Source organism: Arvicanthis niloticus, chromosome 2 (assembly GCF_011762505.2).
Source record: "Arvicanthis niloticus isolate mArvNil1 chromosome 2, mArvNil1.pat.X, whole genome shotgun sequence".
NCBI lineage: Eukaryota > Metazoa > Chordata > Mammalia > Rodentia > Muridae > Arvicanthis > Arvicanthis niloticus.
Window position 1 is genome coordinate 86,520,294 of NC_047659.1, and position 16,469 is coordinate 86,536,762.

Genomic DNA, 16,469 nt, shown 5'->3' on the forward strand with positions numbered 1-16,469 from the left:
TATTTATTCTAGCTCCTTCTCTGAATAGTCTTTATAGACTCGAATTTCTTTAAAATGTCTTTTCTATCTTGTTTTTAAAGTTAATATTTCTTATAGAAAGTTACAGAAGATGCTGAGAAATACAAACATGAAATTTTGAAATTTTCCATTTATTTACCCTGGGGGGGGGGAATGCCTACTGTTACTGTTCTCTTTTATCTATGACTAAATATGCAAATATATTTGGTATCTATACATTTAGAATCATGAATCTTTATAATGAACAACATGAAAATGTAACCATGTACATAAGGGTTTATTACATTTCCAGTAATAACATTTTCAGTGGAATGATTTTAAAACTAAATCGTGACAAATATTTATTAAATTGTTACAGAGTGTTAAGTGTACAACTACCCCTTAGGTATGTAGAAATCTTTTTGTTTGCCTGAGAGCGTGTGAAAACATTCTACTATTTGACACACAGTGATCTGAAGGAACAAAGCCCTGTGATCCAATTTTTTTTTTTTGTTTTGGCTTGGTTTGGGTTTTTTTGTTTGTTTGTTTGGTTGGTTGGTTGGTTGGTTGTTGGTTTATTTTTATAGTGTGTTTTTGTGTTTTTACTTATTTTCCCAGAGACTTTAAGGCTCTCTTTTTTCAGGTCCCACCCAGAAGCCACCCATTGTGTATCTCAGTTCTTTACCTCTTCCTGCTCTGTGTAAACAAAGACAAGGCTCACAGAGCTTTCCTCTTTCTTTTTCATTTCTGGAGCCCAGTTCTATTTAGGATTTTCCCATCAGCACTCAGAAATGTGGCATCTAAAAGATAACAAGTTATGGGTCCTAGCATGCTGCAGCTCTTTTTTTCTTTCCCACTCACTGCTAACTCTTTTGTTTGTACAATATTCTTTTATTCTGAGCAATATAACACTTTGGTTCTTGTAATAAATGCCTTCATGTGAAGCAGTTCTGCTAAGAGAATGTTATTAGACTGTGCTCCCAGGCAGCACACCTCGGCACGATCAATACCAAGCCAGGCCTCAGCTCATTCCCTCTTTGCTTAAATTCCCTGCAAATGTGCAAGAGAAGCAGCAGAGGGTGTCATCAATCACAGACCACTGTGACATATGCTGAAACCTGACCAGGGCCGAGATGTTTTAATAAGGCATCCATTAAAACCCTCAAATAAATTGCAATTTGAAAACAGAACATAATACCAGCCAAGTTTTCCTCATCCATCTTGTGGCATGTCATGTAATGTAATTGTGTTGTTAATTTATCCAAGAACTTTCTCAATACAGTGTTTCATTGGCACTGCTTAATTTCCCTGTAGACTATTTGTGTGTCTGTGTGTGAGCACACATGTGAGAGACAGAAAGGGAGAGAGAAGCATGCAACTGAAGGAGAAAGGAAGAAGATGAAGAGTCTATAATTATTTTCTCTGTGTTTATGTGTTTGTTTTTGTGTCTGTTGGCCCTTTGGAGGGAATAGTCACAATTCTACTTACCATGGTATTAGGCATGAGGTGAAAGCTAGCCAGGAATTTGAAATGTTTGACATTTTGTCAATGGCCCCTCAAGCACCCTAATGCTGCCTGACTAGCTCTGGTCTACCGAAGGACCACTCCCTTCCCTGCTTAACTTGCCATTGGCTAATACTCCTCTAGAGGGCATCATTCTGAGTGCCTGTGGATCCCATCAATAAATATTGACAAGTAGCACAAAGTCCACTTAAGATAATCACACTATAACACTCACAAATAAAGGATACAACTTACTTTGGATTGCCCAGTGTTTGTATATGTGAAAAGTTTTGGCAAAGTTAAAAATAAGCTATAAATGCATGATAATGCAAAGGTATGTCTTTGGAATAAATGTCATCGATTAAACTGAAACACACACAAACAACACACATACACACACACACACACACACACACACACGTGCATGCTTGTAGGAAAGATACAGGGAAGCAAGGGCTCATATAGATTTCTTTGTCTTCGAAGCATAAATCTAAAAATAAGTAACACAATTCTTCATGTAGGGCTGCATCAGCAGATTCCTCACCTTTACTTATTCTTCTGGGCTTCCTTAATCAATCTGCCCTCTCATCTTCTGGGTGAGAAGCCACCGGAAGGCAGAGGGTAAATCCACCCCACACGTTTCATCTATACTCAGGCTGTCATGATAACCGTAATGCCAATCATATATTGGTTGCAACCTGTCAAGTGTGTTTTAAACCTAAGGTCCTAAAGTCATGCCTACTTATGTAGGTGCTGGTTTATTGCCAAGAACAAAATAGTTGTCTGAGAGCTAGAGGGAAATAGGAGACTTGATCTAAGTTATGCCAGTCAACGAATCAGTGTCTGTTCCCACCCTCTCATTATAGGTCCTTATATGTAAGGTTTTAAGGTGCAAAGAACACGGTGTGCTACCCACACCAACACCCCTGCTCCAGCTTTCCACTTAGCACTAAGCAAACTATTAGGCAGTCGCTGGGCATGAGAGGTGCCAGGGAAGGCCGAATTCATTTCTTCTCTCAGCTAATGGATGACCTCTGCGGTTTGGTTCAGGTGCTGAGATCCACTTAGTCAGAAAGGCAGGGAAGAAGGGGAAAAGTCCTAAAATAATTTTATCTCCCTAAAGGGAAGACGTCTGGCCACCACCTGCCCAATAAATGTCAATTACATTATTGTTTTAAAACATAAGAAGCCTGGTTCTGAAGCACTGGAAACAAGGTTGGGAGTTGCAGGGGACGGGGGGTGGGGTGGAATCACTTCATAACACACACAGGCAGAGAGAGAGAGGGGGAGAGGGGGAGAGGGGGAGAGGGGGAGAGGGGGAGAGGGGGAGAGGGGGAGAGGGGGAGAGGGGGAGAGGGGGAGAGGGGGAGAGGGGGAGAGGGGGAGAGGGGGAGAGGGGGAGAGGGGGAGAGGGGGAGAGGGGGAGAGGGGGTGAGGGGGAGAGGGGGAGAGGGGGAGAGGGGGAGAGGGGGAGAGAGAGAGGGAGAGGGAGAGGGAGAGAAAGAGAGGAAGAAGAAGGAGGAGGAGGAGGAGGAGAGAAGAGGAGAGAAGAGAGAAGAGAGGAGAGAAGAGAGAAGAGAGAAGAGAGAAGAGAGAAGAGAGAAGAGAGAAGAGAGAAGAGAGAAGAGAGAAGAGAGAAGAGAGAATTGAGTGGGAACCATTGACAATTACTCAGGAGAAAAAGCTGCTCTTTCTGTTGCGCTAAGCACCTAAACATTTTGAAGAGGCACTGAAGCTTCAATAAGCTTTTAGCAGTTTTGTGGTGTGCCATAGAAATCCTGTTTGATATTTTGTAGTTGAAAATACGTTGATGTTTTGCTAAAATTTGTTTGGAACCAAGAGTGCCATACCCCAAGTAACATTTGAGGGAGCTGAACCAACAGGAACTGGAACACAGGGCATCAAAGCTTTCTCTCCCCACGTGAGGCAGGTTTGCCAACTGCTACTGACTTCTCTGTGAGCTGATCTCAGGCTTCCAGGCAGTCCAGTGTGAGCTTCCTTTTACAAGCATTCCCTACAATTTTGGCACTTTAACATTGGCCTTATCTCCCTTTATTTCCTTGTCCAGAATTATAGTACTTTGAAGCATGGCATACCTGTTGTTGGATATGCCTTCTTTTCCCTCAGTTTCAGCTTGGAACAAATTCTTTTTCACATTGATATTTAGCTACTATCCTTGAAATGCATGGAAGGAATAAAACATTAGAGACACAGGACATGGACCTTTAATTCCTCTTGTGTATTGCAAGGGCAAGAATGAAATGTCAGTTCCCAAGGTGATTACACGGTGAACGTTGGCAAGAATAGAATAATTGTGTCCTGTGTAAGGAGTGAGAAATGTATACATGGAGAGATAAAACCGTATGGGAACTGACAGTATAGGGTAAGCACATGTACAGCACAAAAGAATTCAATTGGTTGGATGACACAGGTCTCTGGCCTTTGTGGAAATCAATGAATTGCTTTTGAGGTGTCTTTTGAAGCACAGGGAATCTGAAAGGATAAAAGCTTGACTCTCTTATCCACTGAGGCTTGTTCAAGTTAACCCTGGGATATTTTTTAGAAAGCTGATTTGTTTTCCAGCTTGATTTTCTGTTTCTCTCAGCTTCTCAATTTACAATCTGCATCTACCGCTGCCTTTAGCTAAGTGTGTCATCATTTAACCATCCTCTTGGTAATTAAATTCTGCTGGAATTGCTCCTAGGACTGGCCTATCCTCTATCTTCAATCTGTATCACTCTGTTTCTAAGCTGATGAGTGTAGTTGTGATGGGCATATTGTGAACAACCTTTCCCAGAAGCTCAAATACCTGGATCTGAGTTCAGTGGGAGGTTTCATGTTTGTGAAAATTCCCTCACTCTGGCTTGTGAATTCAAGTCTGATCCATAAAAATCTTCCAGCACAGCCATTCGAATTTCAGAAGCCTGGTGGGATGAAGCCATGGGTTATGTCATAAACACCCCGACAAAAGAACTTAGATCGTGCCATGTTCTGTTTTCCCCCCAATGTAATTTATAAATGTTGTTGATTCTGTTTCACCATTCAGAGACTCGTGCATGTTTTACTCACCCAAATTCCCTACTTTAAAATTCCCTAAAGACCTGTAAGCTCTGGTTTTATTAAAGAAATAGGTTACCCTTACTCCCATATACCGGCCCCCCACACACACACTCCCCACTCTTCCAAAAATAACCCCCATGCAAAAGAACCAATAAACCAACTCAGCCACATACAATGATATTGTCAAGAAAACCTCAGGAGAAAACCATTTAAATTTCACAGCATAAATCTCAGCTCTTGGCCAACCTTCTCCTTGGTAAGCAGAGAGCACAAGTCTCCTGCTAATTCTTCAGGAAGCCTCTGAGTTTTATGAAAGCTACATTGTATCTGTTTGGTTATCTTCAGTCACCTTGTAGCTGGAACTGGACTATTGGCACCATGCACATTTTATTGTGGCTGTCACAGTTCTTGGTTGACCCTCTTTTCAGGTCCTATTGAATTCCCTATACAAAGGAAATGAAAATGTTTTATATTTAATACAGAGGCACATAACAAGAGGCTTAGTTATTACACAGAGAGCTGCAATTTTCTCCCTTTGTTTCTGCTAGTGCTCTGAAGTTGGAATTTCCAAGCATTGGTCTTTAAATGATTTTCTTATTGTTGGCTTTACTGATGACAGTGAGTGGGATGCCACATCTGTGCCACCTACGCTATAGAAAGGGGCTTTCTGTTTAGACCTAATATCCTGCAAAACACCTGCTTTTACTGACACCTAAGCTTCTTTCAGGCAATTTTTAAAAGCCAGAAGAAAAAAAATCAGCTAAGTAGAAAACACAGATTGAATACATAGCAATGTCAATTTTCCCAGGTCCTCTGATAGCAACAATAGTAGGATATATTAGGTTTGGGTGTTATGTTTGCCCTGTGTGTTATCTTATTTAGTCACTGCAGCAGTTAAAGTGAGAAAGCAAGAGGGCATTCTTAATAGTATTAGCGTTGAGGCTTAACAAGGTCCTGTAAGTTGTCCAGTGTTGCTGTGTAAATAGACAGGTGCTCTAATCATCACTGGGACCCCAGACTACTTACCTCAGGAGTCTGTTCATCTTCCTTTTGAAATTCCTTGCTTCATAGTAAGAGCTACATATTCTCTGTTAACTCTTTAAAGAATTACTTTTGTTGCTTCCTTATTTTAAATTTTAAGCTTATTTTCTTTTAAATACTTGAGCTGGAGAGTTGCCTTAATGACTAAGAGCACTTGCTGCCCCTGCAGAACAATTCCCAGCACCTACATGGCAGCTCACAACCATATGTAGTTCCAGTCTCAGGGAGTCTGATACTTTCTTCTGACCTCCTCAACCACAAGGTGCTCACATGGTATACTACATACATTCAGGCAAAATACTCATGCATACAAAATAATAAAATAAATAAATCTAAAAAGACTAATATAATAAAACACACATGTCCTCCTCAGTTAAAGTCACCAAATTTGTTTGCTATTCTTTCTTTTATCTCTGTCCACATCTATCCATCCATCTATCTATCCATCCATCCATATGTAGATACATACATGCATTTTATGCATACTTAAGTGTTTGTTTCAAATGTTTTCTGTTATGCCACCTAAAGTTAATTACAAGTGTGATAAAATTTACCCCCATAAGTAAACATCATAAAAATAAAAATAAGCCACACTCAACATTATAATTGAATATATAATCCACATGCAAATTTTATCATGCTTGCTACCAAAATGTTGGTTAACATGCTTATTCTTTTGCTCTTTGATCTGGGATCTAGACAAGGAAGAACATCCCTGCATGACTTCTCTATACAGAACTCCAGCCAACTGGGTACAGGATGAGATCTTCACAAGGTAAAAGAATTCAGGAAAGGGCCTAAGTTTAAAAGTCATGTGGACTGGCACACTGTTAGGTAAGCCCACATATTCTCCAGCCACTTTGCTTTCTGCAAGTAGGCAGAAGCTTGAAGGAGCAAGTGATACCATGCTCACAGGCAGGACAGTGACTAAGGATGCATGTCAGTATCTGTTTATACAGACCAGGACCCCAGTGAGGAAAAGGTGTCAACCACAATGTATAGGTCTTCCCACCTCGATTAATGTAATAGGCATTAATAAATTAATGCCAATAGGCATGGCCACAGGCCATCTCTCAGATTGTTCTAGATTCTATCATGTTGATTGTCACCAGTAACCATCACAACCAATATGTTCATAAACATGTAACTTCAGACACTGCAGGATTCGAAAATCTATTTCTCAGCAAGAAGATGAGCATAGAAACAAGAAACCCTGCAAGGGGGCAGTTGGAAGAGCTTATAAGGAAGGAATAAAAGAAATATCAGATAATAGTCATGTTATCATAACAGTACTAAGAGCAAAAGTATGCCTGGTGAAACAACAAACATTTAAATGCTACTTCCATCACAATCTTTACAATAATTTTCATAGATAGGTTCCTATTAATGGATGATAATGGGTATTATAAGAGTTAAATATGTTGTCTAAGATCATCTGGTTAAAACATTGCATTGCTCTTGTGTTTAAATGTACTAGTAAATTAGCTAAATTAGCTAAGACAAAAACCTATCTTTATGGTGTCCAATTTGAAGTCCTGTTTACTGCAAATATATGTAACTATAATTCTTTCCTCTGGCATAACATGCTTTTTCTAATAATGTTTTAAATGTTTCATATATTAATTTATATGAGACTTAACAAAATCTAATACAAATGTTCCCATATTTGTTATTATGCATCTTGATATAATTCCTTCACTTCCAACAATGTAAGAATGCCCCATAGTAAGATTCTGTTAATTGCATTCTATCTAATATAACTGATGGCAATCTGAATAGAGGCTGTTGGGACTATGTCTTCGTCTTAATGCTTGCTTTAGTCCCTTGGGGCTATTGGAACAAAATGTAGCACACTAATTGCTTTGTAAGCAACAAGGGTTACACTTCTTAGAGTTCTAGATACTTAAAAGTCTAAGAACAAAGAAGGAACCAGAAGATTCTCTGCCCAGTGTTGACTCACTCTCTGTCTCATAAATGGCTTCTTCTGATTATGTAATTACAGGGTAGAAGGAGCCACCAAGTTCCCTGGAGCCTCTTTAATATGAACAGTAATTTCATGATGAGTGTTTTGGCCTCGTGACCTAGTCACCTCCCATAAGCCCCACCTCTTAGTACTGTAGCGTCAGCCATTCAGCTTTACCAGATGACTTAGATACAAGCTCTTCAGATCAGAACTGAGCACGGCTCATTTTATGAGTGACTGAAGATGGAAACAAAAAAGAAGGAAAGTCTTATGCTCATAACCTTAAAGAAAGAAACAAAACAAACCTAAATTTGGTTAAGGAATTTAAAAAAAAAAATCCATTAAGGGCTAGAAACCAGGTGGACACAGTTGCCTCAAATTTGTCATTCACATGTTAGTGTTTGCTCCCTTATTTAGAAGCCAGATACCCTGCTCAGAGTAAGATAATAACGTTGCCTCTTCCCCCAAAGCTCTGGGCTCTGAACAGCTCTGGGCAAAAATAGTGATTTGAGAAATGTTTTCTGAATCATGTGACCTCAAAACCACTATCATCTCTTTAGGAACAACTAAAATTTCCAACAATCTCCAAAATGTTCCTGCACGTAAGTTGTTCTTTGGAGCTTGAGAAACCTTCTCATTCAACTTCTCCTCTGCTCTCTTTCCCATTGTCATTTGGTAGGAGATATGAAGCTGCTTCCATAGTTGGACTCTCTGGAAGAATCAAGTTTCCCCTGTTACATATCTTGACTTTTAAAAACACAGTTGGATTAATTGTGTGTCTTTTCACAAGGTGTTAATATAACTACAAACCAATGTTGCCATTTTCCCCCTCCCAGTGATGTTCCATGATTGCCACAAACTGAGTTCTTTCCATGTTAATTTGTTCAAAGTTATGTTATATAATTACTAGATAACTTTTTCATATAGCCCACAAATTAGTTGCTATAAACGTCTGTTAACAAATTACACATTAAGAATTTGAGATATTCACTATAAAAAAAACCTAGCAAATTATTTAGCAAAAAAAAATATAGCAAATGAATTTACTTTTTAGAAGTCAGAGAAAATAGATGGCATGTAAAACCATGGAAACAGAAAGGACCACACAATTCATTTTCCCTGGCACAACAGTCAGGTTGGGTGTTAAAGGGAGCTAGGAATCCATCTATCTATGGGAAAGACGTTCTCTCCTTTGGTAAACAGCATGAATGCAGAGGTAGAAGAACACAAACAATTATGAGGTTTGATATGGGACACAGAAAGAAAAGTGCTGACACAGAAACAGAAGCCTAGACTGAACTATCAAGGCCTTATCTATGTGGTGATAAGACGTATGGGTTCTATCTTACTTGCATTATAATCTTTCTTTCTTTCTTTCTTTCTTTCTTTCTTTCTTTCTTTCTTTCTTTCTTTCTTTCTTTCTTTCTTTCTGATTACAATTGCCAGATCCATTATCTGTTTTTTTTTAAATTGGATATTTTATTTATTTACCTTTCAAATGTTATCTCCTCTTCCATTCCCCCCACCCAAACCCCTTATCCCATCCTCCTCCTACTACTTCTATGAGTGTGTGGCCCCACCCATCCACCCATTCCTGCCTCCCTGCTCTCAAATTCCCCAACACCAGGGCATCCAGACTTTCAGGGAGCAAGGCCCTCCACTTCCACTTGCCAGGCATAATTTTTCTTTAAGCAAGTTATTTCAACCTGATATATGCATGCCTTCCTTGTGATTGTTCGTTCAAAAAAATGATGAGGTTCTTATTTTTCCAGACCAAGAAGTTAATTTTCATGTGAGTCATTTGCCTGGCCTGAAAGACAAACTCTCTGGAATAATGACCATAACTATGACCTGCAACTGTGTAGTGTTTTATACCTCTCAAAAAAATCATTTTCCAGGAACTAAAAAAGGATAAGTAATTTGTTTTGATCCTCTCAACAGTGTTGTGAGACAGGTAAAATAGGTGTTGTAATTTCAAAGAACACAAACAGATTAAATTACCTTTTGTCCCATATAACAGCAAGACCATTAGATATATACTATTTCCTGCCTCTTGCCCACACAGAACTACTGTATGTACCTGGCACAGAAAACAACTGACTCTTAGCAGATGATCTAAGAACCTTCCATGAAAGGGGAAGCCCACTTTTGTTAGGACATATCCATGAGGACTCCTTCAAAATGAGCATGAGGTTCTAGGTAGAGGGCAATATTCAGGCACAAGAAACAATTTGTAAATCGTTTTCTGCCCACTAGGCTCTGATTGACAGGCCCTAATTGCATTTTTCAAAGGTATGTTCTTTCAGGATAGGATTTTGGTTTCAATGAATTTTTTTTTTGTATGCTAGAGTAATTTGATGATCACAAAGGAATAAGAGAAAACAGAATGTCATTAGATCATGCTAAAAAGAAACTAGAGCTATTATTGGAGTTGGTGGCTTTATGACATATGATGTTAAATCCTTTCTTGAATATCCTTATGCCATAGTCATTTTTATACATGGAATACTAATTAGTGACAAATGGGAATGAGAAGATATCTAGTATTCAAGTACCTTGGTGTAGTCTTATAGATTAATAGTATTATATATTAACCTATATATAATAGGAATAATATGGTTAAGTCATACAAACATAGTCATAATGAGATTGGGGAGACCAATGCTCCTCTTATTAAAAATTATATTTATATTTATTTATATGGAATACATACACAGAGAAAGACAGAGAGATGAGCACTGATACACATGAATACAGTGCCTTCAGAGGCCAGAAATAAGCTTCAGATTCCCAGAAGCTGGAATTATAGATAATAATGGTCCTCCCAACATGACTTATAGAACCAAACTCAGGTCCCTTACAAAAGCAGCAAGTACTCTTAACCAATGCTCCATATCCAAGCTTCTTAACAGAGGTTAATAATACCTCACAGATGAGATAATTTTTAGGCTAGAACCTAGACTGGGATCAGGAATCTGTAAGATTCACTAAACAGCCTCTATAATTATTGGTAAAATTAATCGTATTTCCATTAACAGAACTTAGGCTACCAATGTCAAGAAACCCTTGACATTGGAAGCCGCAGCACATACTAACCTAAAACAGAACAGAGTAGTCCAGAGAGACCTCTCTATCATGTTTTCTTCCACTCTTACTGTGTACAGCAGCTCTACATCTCTCACAGTTTTATAGAACCACAATCTTGTTATATTAAAGTTATAAACTACAAATGTAAGTTGTAAGTTTACAAGGTTAAGATATATTCACCAGGGGTTGAAGGAGACCTTTTAGGGTGATGAAAGCAAGCAAATATTTGATGATGAGATGCCAGGCCCCTAAAGCCTGGTGGAGAGAGAAACTTCTCAAGCAGTCGGATATCACACCAAGCCAGTGGTACTTCTTTCTACTTATGTACAAGGTACATGTCTCCTCCAGTCCTAATATCATATTCATAGACAGTTAAAGTCCTATAAATGAGGAAGCTTTACACAAGATACATGTACTGGGTGTATGCATTTCCTTATGTATGTGAATCTTTGTCTTTAACACCCACATGCACTTTCCAATGCTATGGTTTGGAAGCTATATGCTATTCTAGTTCTTCATCTCTCTTGCCCATGCCAACAGTGTAAATGGTTGCTAAATTCTGTAAGATGGAATAATTTCTAATATCGTTGTCTGGCAGGAATAATTTCTAATATTGTTGTCACCTCCTATTACCAAAGTGTCACAAATATAAGGTCTTTCTCTCTCATTGCTCTCTTTTAAAATGAAGAGTATAAATTACAAAACAGGGCAGTTTCGTTTCATCATGATAGTTTTGAATCCAGCCTTATAAATAAATTGTGTGTGGTGGTGGAGGAGGGGCATTGTGATATTTCCAGGGACAATCTCAATCTTTTTCCTTTATTAACTATTGGCTTAGTTTCTTTTGGAGAGCCTTCTTCCAGGAAAGCACTGGCCTCTTCTAGGAGACAGGAAGAGAGCAGAAATGCTAAATTATTTTAGGTTTTAAGCTGGCATACCTGATCTACCACTTATATATGGAAGTCATGTTTATGACAATTAAAATCTATAAATAAAGCATCACAGGAAAACAAGTTACATTTAGGATAGGACTTTTTTCTTATCAGAGTTTTAGATTGGTTTGATTGGTCAGAACATCAAAAGTGACTTTGTCACACAGGTTAAATGGTGGACATTTTACAAAATGAGATGAACCAAATCTGTAGATAAAATCATTTTGTTGTTGCTGTTTCCTTTTTCATGTTTCATGACGTTTATTTTAAAACAGGGTCTCTCTATGTGGACCAGGTTGGCTTGAGCCTTGTTTTGTAGCCTGCTTAGTTTTGAACTTGTTATCATTTTTGACTAATCCTCTCAAGTACTGAGATTATAGTTCTGAGCCACCACACCCAAATTAAAACCTTGAGAAGAAAACATTCAAAGCATGTGCTCATGTGAAAGAATTGTGTTTTTTAAAAATATATTTAAAAAGACATTTGAAATTGACAACAATTTTTATTTTCCCAACTTTAGTTTTTAAGTGAATCAAAGCTAAATAATGTCCTTCAATGTAAGTGCACAGCAAGAATAATTACTACTTATTGGCTAGGTCTTGATAGCCTTGCCAGGAGCTGTGGACATGAATGACTGTAATGACGGTGGCAAAGCCTTTCATATGGCAGGCTGTCTATCATTCTTTGCTCTCAATAAAGTTGAAGGAGCACTTAGTCAACTTGTTAGATACAGAGCACTAAAAATATTTTTTGATGATGAATCATTCTATGATATTTCGGCATAGAGCTCCAACAGCAGAAAGAATTGAATGCCAGATCTCTGACAAAACTCCTTCCTTGTCTAATAACCTATTTGTATGAATAAGATTTCCCCATTCCTGTATCTATAAGTGAGAAGATGAATAGAATTGATGCTGAACTCTTTCATTCTGGCATTAAAACTCACATATAAATACATATTACATACATCAACTGAAAATGAAACAGACACATTTATCCTCTTAAGAAATGTGTGTACAATGAAACAGTGAAATTTGTTATATATGATGGTTATAGTAGCATACAACTCATTCTCACTGTTTAATCATTTATTTACTGATATAAACAATGTTTATAGTGATAGGTAAATCTGAAATGATATTTTAACTATATCTGCTTATGACAACATATTAAATAATATTTTAATTCACATGCTTGTTACAGGCAAGTAACATCGAGTAATAATTTAAAGGACATAGAAAAAGAACATGGATATTAAGATAAAGATCAACAGGAAAATTCAACATGGAATTTGAAAATAGAAAGGAAATCAATGGTGCTCCCAACTTTTAGACTGTCATTTGGAGTACTTCACTTCACATAAAGCCTAGAGGATGCTCTACAGCAACGTGTGTGTGTGTGTGTGTGTGTGTGTGTGTGTGTGTGTGTGTGTGTGTGTGCATGCATGCCCAGTCCACACTATACACATACACACACACACACACACACACACACACACACACACACACTTCTTTCTACCTACTTTTAAATAGATTAAAGTTAAAAATCTCAGTTAAAAATCTCAGTGATGTTTAGGATTTTTGTTTAATGACAGTGCAAACAGCAAATCAGGAATTGTATATTTTTGTATTTCAACATTCAATGAAACATTTCAGATGACAACTTTGAAAATTTTAGGGGCTTTGGGAGATGTCTTAGTACACAAAGTATTTACTGCACTAGTGTGGGGACCTAAGATTGGATCCACAGAACCAATGTAAACAGGGCATAGTTGTCTGACTGTGATTCTAGCTCTTATAATGCAGAGGCAGGATCCCTAGAACAGTTTCCCTAGCTAAAATGGTCTTATTAGTGAGCTCTGGGATCAGTTTTGAGAACCTGCTTAAATGAATAGCATTGAAAGCCATCAAAGAAAATTCCTGGGTCCATATGAACACACACACACACACACACACACACACACGTATGTACCTGCTCACACATTTCTAAACACACACACATACGCATGCATGTCACACACTTCTAAACACACACATACGCATGCATGTACCTGCTCACATGCTTCTAAACACACACACACACACACACACACACACACACACACACACCAAACCTGAAAAACAACAAAATAACAACCTAGAAGCCAAGAAACTTCTTCCTTCAGGTCTGTATCCAACATCTGTGGGTGCACTCAAAGGACTTCCAGTGTGAGTATATGCAATAAGCATGCATCTGAATAACCTAGTTTATTAAAGTTAAAGGAAAAGCAAACCCCTTCAAGAAGTATTTTTTCCACCAACACAGACATTCTGAATACAGAAGTTAGGTCACACAGTATTCGATAGTTTTAAAAAAAAACAAAAACACTAACGTGTGTTCAAATGGAAATGCCACCTTCTCCAGCACCCTTATTTTTCTTTTCCAGTGGAGTCTAATCGACATGATTAATATAAAATTTAATGGGGATTTGGCCATGGTCCAAATGTACACTAAGCAAAGGGAACTGGGGACATGACAGTGTGCTGACTCCACAGAAAGTCCCTTTGTGCCCATTAAGGAGAGTTGAGTAAGGATTTAAGGATGAGAAACTAGATGCTATCCAGATGTATTAGAAAATTGCCTGTTCATGAATACAGATGCAAAGACAAATGATCATCTATAAAAATGTTAAAGACTACATTAAGGTACCGCCTTAACAAAAAGGCAGGCAAACGAAGCCAGTGACCCTATTTCATTGTAGGAAGGCTTGAAAACATAATTACAGACAGCATCTAGGGATCCTCCCATTAAATGCCATCTTAGATATGTTACACTAATTCAAGTGAGCCCCACATCAAACGAGATTACCACTGGCCTCGGCATGTCAATAAGAATCCCAAGCTTGGAAGAGGTAAGCAACCTTTTAAAAGATCATCCCCAAAGAGATGGTAGGACTGAGGCTTGGTTTCAGTCTTTCTGATCCCTTACACTTGAACTCTATAGAAACTCTGCTTATAGTTAAAGAAATGCATCCTTGAAGGTGGGTTTTTTAAACGTGGCAAGGGCAGATGGAGGAGGGAGTTGGAGATAGTTTGGCCCTCTGCCTAGAATTAAACATTTGCTAATTTTCTTTCTTCAGTTTCTAAGTAAATGGCTCGAACACACTTATTTTATTATCATTATTTCTATCTGACATGCTGTGTAAGAACATCATGATTTAAAATATCTTAATAACAACCCAAAGAAAGGAGCTGAAAAGTGATGTTCAGAGAGAAAACAGATGGCAACCAAGTGCAAATTTTGAATCCTTATATTTTTGTGTGGAGAGAAGATGTAGTTGGTAAAAAAGTTATGCTAATAAGCAAAATGTTCTTATATTGTTTTGAGCTTATTATTCAAAAACCATTTCTGAGATCTATAAAGTGTTGAAATAGAAACCAAAAGTGAATTGCCTCAAAACAAACTCTATGTAGATTTGTGAGACTTGAAGAGTTCAAAACTAAAACTCAACACTTTGATGGGACAGCCGCTTGTTAGATAAGGTATCTCCTTTTAGCTAATATGAAAACATACCAAGCTGTCCATGTAATGCAGCCCCCATGCTGAAATGTTTTAAATAACATGTCAATTTCTTGGGGGCAAAGATTAGCTTCTAGAACCCTTGAACCAAGGATTCAAGGTCTGTGTGTGGTTCTCGGGTGGCCCTGTATTGCAGGCTCTCCAATTTGACTAAGGCTGAGGTTGCAGCTTCCTGGAAGTGCTTGCCCTAGTTCAACAGCTCCACTGTCCTTTGATTCACCCCTTTCTGAATGATAGCTGTTTCCTTCCGTTTTGGATGTAGAAATAGTACTTTGGGATTTTAAAAAAAAAAAAAAAAAAAAGGATAAGCAATCTCCCAAACCTCCTCCACAATTCTACCATAAAGATTTCCTCCTATTTCTAGTCTGACCTTGTGTTATCCTCCTAATCCAGCTGTAGTGATGTATTGTACTGGCTGCCTGCCACACACAAAAGTCTACACTGGGACATCCTGTTGGAGGCAAAAGGCCAGTGTGGCCTGTTTCTCAGCAGCTGGATTGACATACCCAGACCCCAAGGACAGGTATAATAGTATGTGTATATGCATATCTAGAAGTAGTACACACTATGTATATATGTGCATGTGAATGCACACAGTTACCATTTGTGCTACATATGCTGTGACATATAGGAGATACTTATATCCACACAATCATGTTTCTGATGTAATATATATTTGCTCTCCTTAGTCTGATATTTTTCATCCAAAATCATGCATCTTCTGCTTTACTTTCTGACACTCAGAGTGTAACAGGTCTTAGTTCAGTCTTAGGCTACTCCTAGAGCACTACTTGAGCCTCTTTACTACAGTGACATGTGTCACTTGAAGAGCCTGAATGCACTAACATACCTCTGGACTTGCAAGTAGCAAACACTATTTTAACAGTATGCTTTGTGTTCCTGGCTCACTCACTCACAAGGCATTTTTATTTTTACAAGCAAGTAGAGGAAATACCATCCCAAATGGATATCAATACAAACCTTAGACTTCCAGACCTGGAGGTTTAGCACAGTTTCGCCTCTCCTCTATAAATCACTGTCCTAGATTCCACTAAATCTTGCTAAGGAAGCTATATCAATATTTTGTCTGACAACACAGACACAGTTTGGAAACAAGTGAGGGAAAAAAAGGTTAAAAGCCCTGGAGATTCTTGGATGTTTCTCTAAATCTCCCATGCAATTAAAGAAAGCAAATTTGGATGGAATTTTAACAGATTAAAAAGAGAGTTGTAATGAAGCCAGGATTTCCTCTTGAAGAATTTTTATTCAGAAAGTGTCTGGGATAGCTGTGTACTCATGATAGCAGTGTGTGCCTTAGATGAAAAAAT